The sequence below is a fragment of the Medicago sativa genome, chromosome 6 (genome assembly GCF_051527215.1).
Source record: "Medicago sativa cultivar Bolivia chromosome 6, Bolivia_mono, whole genome shotgun sequence".
Lineage (NCBI taxonomy): Eukaryota > Viridiplantae > Streptophyta > Magnoliopsida > Fabales > Fabaceae > Medicago > Medicago sativa.
In genome coordinates, this window is record NC_140754.1 from 89,932,942 (window position 1) to 89,941,406 (window position 8,465).

The following is an 8,465-nucleotide window of genomic DNA, read 5'->3' on the forward strand; positions in this document are numbered from 1 at the left end:
ATGAAAACTCTATAACATGGTTGGCTCCATTGGACTATACATAGGTGGGAAACCAAATCTTTTTTTTTCTTTCTTCCAAAACTAGTTTTTCTTATATTTAAGGACTTAACATCATTTTTTTTCTCATTTGCATTTAGGTAACTGGTTTTACATACACATCTCTTTTTCATGTTCTTTGTATTACTTCTCTTGAATCAGTAGGTTGAATAATTGTCAAGTGACGATAGATAGCTCCTTTCTATTTATAAGAATTTTTATTAATTGTTTGTATCAATTTAGTTATATTGAAGTCATTGAGTTGTTTAAGCAATCTTTTCTTTTGTTCAAGTATTGTGAAACATCCAATCTTGCATGTAAACTATGCTAGGGAGTATTAGACATGACTAGAAGCATTTTTTGTGATTCATATTTTAACTTTATTTGCAATTTTATGATATTTGTTCTTAAAGTTCTTGTATGTTTGAACATTTGTTGAAAGTCAAGATGGAATGCGATAAATAAATAATTTCATTATGTTTCTACTTTCTATATGGGTTCATATGAAATCTTTGTTATCCATTCAATGTTGACCACAAGGTAAGAACTCTTTTTCTATAGCGCTGCATATTAAGTGAAGTTAGTATGTTATAGTATCAAGTATTAAGAAGTTGAATTGTCAAAGTATTAAACAGTTAGATGATGGAAATAGGGCAACATCAGTATTTAACAATGTTTCTAGACATGAGTTTCTCTACAGTCAGATTTTTGCGTTTGCGCTGTTAGGACATCGTTGGCCGTTTGATTCAGATCCAATATTCGAAATTTAAGCTCGGTACTCTGAATTATAAAATAAAAATAGAATTTTCATTTTTTTAGACCATCAGATCGTAATCGAATGGACAAAGATGTCTCTAATTGCATTAAATCTATGAAGCAACTTGACAATAGAAGTGTGGTTAAATACATTATTAAAATATGAATAATATTATACAATATTTTTTTTGTAATTGATTTTTTTCTAAACATGTTTTTACAACAAAAATGGTAGTAAATCACTTGAAAAATCTTTTTTTAATCCTCCTTAATATAAGAAGATTCAATGTTGTGGAAAAACCCAAGCTGGACATCCTATACAACTGCCACGTCCTAATTTAAGGGGTAAAAGAAGTCTAAATAATGCTTTTTGTAACTAAATGATCTCACTTGACTGAAATGAGGTCATGTAAGTACTAACAACTCACACTTTAGTTTTTTTTGCCTCTTAACTAACGAGTACAATTTGTTTTCAACTACACAAGGGTGGGTTCAATTGAGAGGGAAAGGATATAGTTAACTTTTTCTTTTCAAACTCAACATGTCACATAAGCTGTCCTCTTATTACATTTCCCAATGTCACTTCAAATTCAAAATTTCTTTTCCCTCTCTTCACTTATTTCAAATCTAATATTTCTATAAGATACTCTCTTCCCACTTGAGTATCTGTAAACAAAAAAACATTTTCATCAATATTTCAAATCTAATATTTCTATAAATGATCTCCATCAAACTGTAAACAAAAAAACACAGACAAGTAAATGATTAGAAAGCAAGAGGAAGAATGGTGAGTGAGTTCATTGAATACTCTTATACTCTCACCATTCTCACATTTTCATCTTCTCTAATTCAACACAAAGCTAAAGAAACAACTTCAACACCATTGGTAAAGCTTCTGCAAACTTGAATGGTTTTATTGTCTCTTCTGCACCATAAAATGAAAGAAGAAGAAAACACACGGGTCAGTAAATGAATATCTAACTATTTATGGTATGTTCTTTTATAGAATTAGTTATGTTTTGGGAAGTAACTTTTTTTGAAACAATGTTTTGGAAAATAAATGAATATCTAACTTTTTTTTAACTTCAAAACTTAGTTACTATTTACCTAATTCAAAAGAGAGAGAGAGAGAGAGCAAAGACATGTCTAAGCATATAAATATATTTATTAATATTTATACTACTATATACCTATTTCTTGAACTTTTTTTTTTTAAGTTATATGTGAAGCACCTTTGGTTAAAGGCCTGTTCTTTGCTTGAGAAAAAAAAAAAACATTTTGGCAAGAATGATTTGGTCATTAGTCATTTCGATGAACTTTTTTTGCAAAAGACCTTCTCATTGTCCATATATTTGTTGTATAAACTTTTTCACTTTATTTTATTTTGCAGTGTTACATTCAAAAAAGTTCTTATTTTATTCAAAAGTTTTAATCTTTTATATCTAACCAAAAAATTCTATTATGTAGAACAAAAAAAGTTATCTACTTTTTTAGATCTATAGAGTAATATATTTAACAAAGATCCAAAAAAAAAAATAACATAGTATTGTTATTAAGAAGATGATGAAGAAACATAGATCCAAAAACATTTTCAAGAGTAAAATCTTACACTTCTCTCATTCATTTTTTCTTCTGTATGTTGTACTGAGTTCCATTTTATGTTCTTCATTTTGCAGGAGATTTGAAAGCTGCTCCCAAGTCAACAATAGATAATGTTCTGCCAAATAAAAATTAAAAAGAATTTAAATTATTTTGTTTCCTACCCAACAAAATAAATATATAACAAAATATAAAATGAATTTTTTTTAAGCTCATCAATGTTTTTTCATAAATGAGTTAAAAATTATTTTTCCATTCACATAAAATCATTTAAATTCAAATATAGTTTACACATCAAAAGAAAAGAATATGACAATTTGAGGACTCATGGTATTGTAAATCTCAACAATTGTACTTAGTAAAAAAGAAAGAGTCTTTCATGAAAAGGAAAGATGTCCATTAAGAATAAGGAAATGAGAAAAAATAAATAAGTACCCAATTTAAGTTCATTTAAATTTATTTAGTGAGTCTTTTTTCCCCATATGCAGGCTAGCACCAGCAGCGAAATATTTTTTTATTTTTTTTTACCAAATTATGTTTTTTATTAAAAAATAACAAAAAGAAAAAATAATAATTATTAACAAAGAAAGTAGAAAAAAAAACAAACCGAGATAAGAACATAAATACATATATTCCTACGATGACAAACTAATATAATTTCACATGCATCTCTGAGAAATTAAAAATAAACCTGCTTCAGATCTAATTTTTTTTTTTTTTGGGAAGGCAAAGTGAGAACATGTTATTTTGCATGTAAAACTGATCAAAAAATACAACACAGTCATTTTCAGATTTGAGCTGGACAAAGGTTGAGATCTCAAAAAAAAAAAATAAAGAACATGTCTAAAATGGCTTTACCAAGAAGAGAGGTGGATGATTTACCCAGAAAAATAAAGAAACTACACTGTACGGAGGCTGTCCTCGGTGGTTACCGAAGAAGTGGCCGGAAACGGCCTCTAAAGTCGGCGGTATGAAAAATCGGAGATATTAAAAAAATTATGTTTTATACAGAATGGAGATATTGGTTTGGTGGTGGTGGTGGTGGTGGTGGTGCATCCAAACGGTGGCCGGAATCTCATTTTTAAAATCGAGAAATTTTCAAGCTATTTCCTTTTGAAAATCTAATTTGATAGAAAGATAGAGGAGAATGAAGTGATGAATAATATGTAATTTTTTTTGAGTAAAGGTCGTCGGAAAGATGTAGATCTGGTCGGAAGTTTCTGGTGATGGTTGTTAATGGTGGAGAAGAAAATGATAATTGATGGTTTAGTCGATAGAGAGAGAGGGGAAGTATGTGAGAGAAGTGGACTGGAAACTGATAATTTTTGTTAAAGAATTTACAAATTATTAAATAATATTAAATGAAAAATAAATATACATGAGACGTGTGAGGATTTCAGAAATGGAATAGAGAGAGAGTGGTGATGTGTAGAGATTTGAAAAGTGGTAGTACAAGGTACACGTGTGGTGTGGCAATAATTTGAAAAATTAGCATTAAAACAAATTTACAATTAATTAATATTTTTTAATGGAACAATTAATTAATGACTAAATCATCACAATGCATAATATATGCAAGGTCCGGGGTTCAAACATCGACCACCATAAAAAAATCATCAATTTGGTCCATTTCTTTGAAAATCATTTTCAATTTAGTCGCTGACTCTATTAATATATCAAAAATAGTGTTTGTCAAAATTTTCTCAATTAAATATTTATCAATGTTTTTGATCACACGACGAATTACTTAATTGAGAAATTTTTGACAAAAACATATGCTATTTTGAAATATTATCAAAAGTTTTTAAATTAAATTTTTATATCTATGTTATTATCACATTACGAAGGACTTAATTGAGAAATTTTTGAAAAAGAAAAAGATTATTTCCAAATAAAAATAAAGTTATGGAATAATTCGAGAGTGTTTTGCAAAGACAAACACCAATTTGGTGGTTTACTCATTACTACTCCATATGCTTCAAAGGAATATTATACCTGGGACAAGTCATCACTAATACACACGAGAAGTTGGCAAACATATTATAAAATTTTATAAGTCGAAAATTATTATACACTTAAATAATTGTCATTGCTAAAATTCTATACAATGTAAAAAAGTCTCCACAATATAAGAAAGGGATAAGTTGAAATACTTGGAAGAAAAGAGGATTGACTAAAATTTCCAAAAGCAATGTAAATGCACGGGATAAGTTGTCGCTGACTAAACTAACCTTGATGCAGAAAACCGACTGTTATTTATGAAAAAAATATTCCTGCTATTTATAATATTGTCGTTGCTAAAATTCTATACAATGTAAAAAAGTCTGCACCATATAAGAAAGGGATAAGTTGTTACTGCTAAAAAGTTAAAAATAATAATTATACAGGGAATACGTCGTCAGATCATGTTTTAAAATGATTATTATACTCATGACAGGTTGTCACAAATAAATTTTTAAAATGATTACTTTATAATTGAAAAATTGTTGCTGTTAAAAATATAAAAATTATCTTTATACACAAGATAAGTCGTCACTAATACAAGAGACATGTTTTCGTTGATAAAAACTTAAAAGTAATTATAATACACGAGTCATGTTGTCATTGATATAAATTTTTAAATAATTATTATACCTGGGACATGTCATCACTAATACACACGAGAAGTTGGCAAACATATTATAAAATTTTATAAGTCGAAAATTATTATACACTTAAATAATTGTTGTTGCTAAAATTCTATACAATGTAAAAAAGTCTCCACAATATAAGAAAGGGATAAGTTGAAATACTTGGAAGAAGTGAGGATTGACTAAAATTTCCAAAAGCAATGTAAATGCACGGGATAAGTTGTCTCTGACTAAACTAACCTTGATGCAGAAAACCGACTGTTATTTATAAAAATATATTCCTGCTATTTATAATATTGTCGTTGCTAAAATTCTATACAATGTAAAAGTCTGCACCATATAAGAAAGGGATAAGTTGTTACTGCTAAAAAGTTAAAAATAATAATTATACATGGAATACGCCGTCAGATCATGTTTCAAAATGATTATTATACTCATGAAAGGTTGTCACAAATAAATTTTTAAAATGATTATTTTATACTTGAAAAATTGTTGCTGTTAAAAATATAAAAATTATCTTTATACACAAGATAAGTCGTCACTAATACAAGAGACATGTTTTCATTGATAAAAACTTAAAGTAATTATAATACACGAGTCACGTTGTCATTGATATAAATTTTTAAATAATTATTATACCTGGGACAAGTCATCACTAATACACACGAGAAGTTGGCAAACATATTATAAAATTTTATAAGTCGAAAATTATTATACACTTAAATAATTGTCATTCCTAAAATTGTATACAATGTAAAAAAGTCTCCACAATATAAGAAAGGGATAAGTTGAAATACTTGGAAGAAGTGAGGATTGACTAAAATTTCCAAAAGCAATGTAAATGCACGGGATAAGTTGTCGCTGACTAAACTAACCTTGATGCAGAAAACCGACTGTTATTTATAAAAAAATATTCCTGCTATTTATAATATTGCCGTTGCTAAAATTCTATACAATGTAAAAAAGTCTGCACCATATAAGAAAGGGATAAGTTGTTACTGCTAAAAAGTTAAAAATAATAATTATACATGGAATACGCAGTCAGATCATGTTTTAAAATGATTATTATACTCATGACAAGTTGTCACAAATAAATTTTTAAAATGATTATTTTATACTTGAAAAATTGTTGCTGTTAAAAATATAAAAATTATCTTTATACACAAGATAAGTCGTCACTAATACAAGAGACATGTTTTCATTGATAAAAACTTAAGTAATTATATTACACGAGTCATGTTGTCATTGATATAAATTTTTAAAATAATTATTAAACATGGGACGAGTCGTCACTATATACGAGACATGTTCTCATTAATTAAAAACTTAAAGTAATTATAATACACGTGTCGTATTGTCATTGATTAAAAAATTAAAATAATAAGTTTACACGAGACATGTTGTCACTGATAAATTTTTAAAATGATTATTATACGCATGGCAATTTGATAAACATATTTTAAAATTATATTAGTCGATATTTTTTTAGGAGAAAAATCATATAAGTTTATAATATTATTGTTTCATTTGCATATAAAATTTTTCGATATTATAACATAAATCATTATATAAAAAATTTGCAAGTTTGCACATGATAGAAAAACCTATTTTTAATAATCATTTTTGTTATCCAACGTTTTATATACTACTCCCTCCGGTCCTATTTATAAGAGAAATTTGGGTCAACAAAAGTTGATGTATTTGGTTAAAAATTCAGCCCAGATACATTAATTTTTGTTGACCCAACGTTTTCTTATAAATAGGATCGGAGGGAGTACATTACAAAAATATTAATAATAATTTGTTTAATATGTATACATTTCAACTGTTTACAAATTCTTTCTCTTTAAAAAAAATTGTTTACAAATACTTAATGTCAAGTTTATACTGCACAAATTCGTCCCCGACCAACCAGCGCCCGTGCGGATGCACGGGTATGTTACTAGTGTTTTATATAAGTGTACTCGTACCTTCATTTGTTTTAAATTTGTCTTCTCACGTACAGGTATCGGTAACGTACCCGTAACTATGCATCATAGCAAGTTAATCTCCATATTGGGAAACTCATCTTGGATTACTCTTCTTACCTCTATTGGAAAAATGGGCAACAACATATAATTGAGACCATTATTTTTTAAAAAACATCATCTATATATCGTTATAAGCTTATACTTTTTAAAAAAAAAAACACTATCACAGTGAGTTTGACGAACTAGGTGATACCATAATTTTATTGAAACATCAAAATGTAACTTTTGCTAAAATCTTAATGTCACATGCAAATCTATCAAACCCTTTGGCAATCTAAATGTGCATATAATTTGTTTACACTAATCATGATATCACAATCTTTTTTGATTTGATTCAATCATATATAGAGTGAAACAAAGTGATATGCTTCTGCAGAATAACCTCAGCTACTTTTTAAGTCCAAATATAACATTAAATGTACCATAAGAGAGAGACCCCAAAATTGATACTAGAGAGAGTAATGTTTCTGTCACATGTTCCACATTCATTCATTTAACCAAGAAAACTAATAAATGGAATCAAGTCGTATAAAATAAAGTTCCTCCTCGCATGCTTATTACAAGTACGTACCTTGGAGCCACACTTAAACATGTATATAAATTACATTATACTCTATTTATTTTTTTTTATATTTACATTGTATGGTCTTTCTTTTCTTGTAAAGAAAAAATGACAATGTTTGAATGCAGAGAAAGCCTTGTCATGAATAAACAAGCAACATGAAAGAACATAACTTAATCAGTACACTTAATCTTGAATGTAAAATCCAAGAGAAAAAAAGGGAAAAAATGAAGAAGTGGTTACAAATATATAGAAGATTAACAAAGCTTATGTAGCTTGTAATTACTGACACTACATAGAGGGAAACAATTATCTGAAATATTGTTTTGAGAAGTTAGTTCTCGAGTTTACTTGTGGACCGTAATTTAGCTAAGGATAAATATGCTTTTAGTCCCTGTAAAATATAATTTTTTTTATTCCCATACAAAATTTAATCAAATTTTTAGTCCTTAACTTTTTATAAAAACGGTTTATTTTTGTCACCATAGTTTTTTTTTTTTTTTTTTTTTTTTTTGAGGAAATCACCATAAGTATTAAAAACAGTCGTTTTTATTAAAAGATACAAAGAAGAAATGGTCAAAATAGAGGTATAAGTATAAGAACTATATTTGAAAATTTCTTAATTTTATATAGACTAAAATACCAAAAGAAAGAGTAGCAGGTTCCACATGAAATGTGGAGAAGCATTGGTAATAACTGGTTATGTCTTCTATAGAGAATGAAAGCAAGATCTTTGAAGAAAGACTCTTGTAAAATGATTTCTGGTATTTGTGGTCCTTTCCTGAATTATATATTCAAGGAGATTGTAATAAGTATGTTACTTTATTTGTAAGAGAATAAAGCCATTATCAC

At 27.7% G+C, this 8,465-nt stretch overlaps 1 long non-coding RNA gene across 1 annotated transcript; it reads right to left on the reverse strand.

The window, feature by feature from the left end:
• Positions 1-1,202: 1,202 nt before the first annotated feature.
• Positions 1,203-3,764, reverse strand: LOC146918084 (uncharacterized). Its single transcript, XR_015015972.1, has 3 exons — positions 3,274-3,764; positions 2,402-2,509; positions 1,203-1,717 (listed from the first exon to the last, which is right to left on the reverse strand). It is a non-coding gene; the product is annotated as an uncharacterized LOC146918084 (long non-coding RNA).
• Between the last annotated feature and the right edge of the window lie 4,701 nt (positions 3,765-8,465).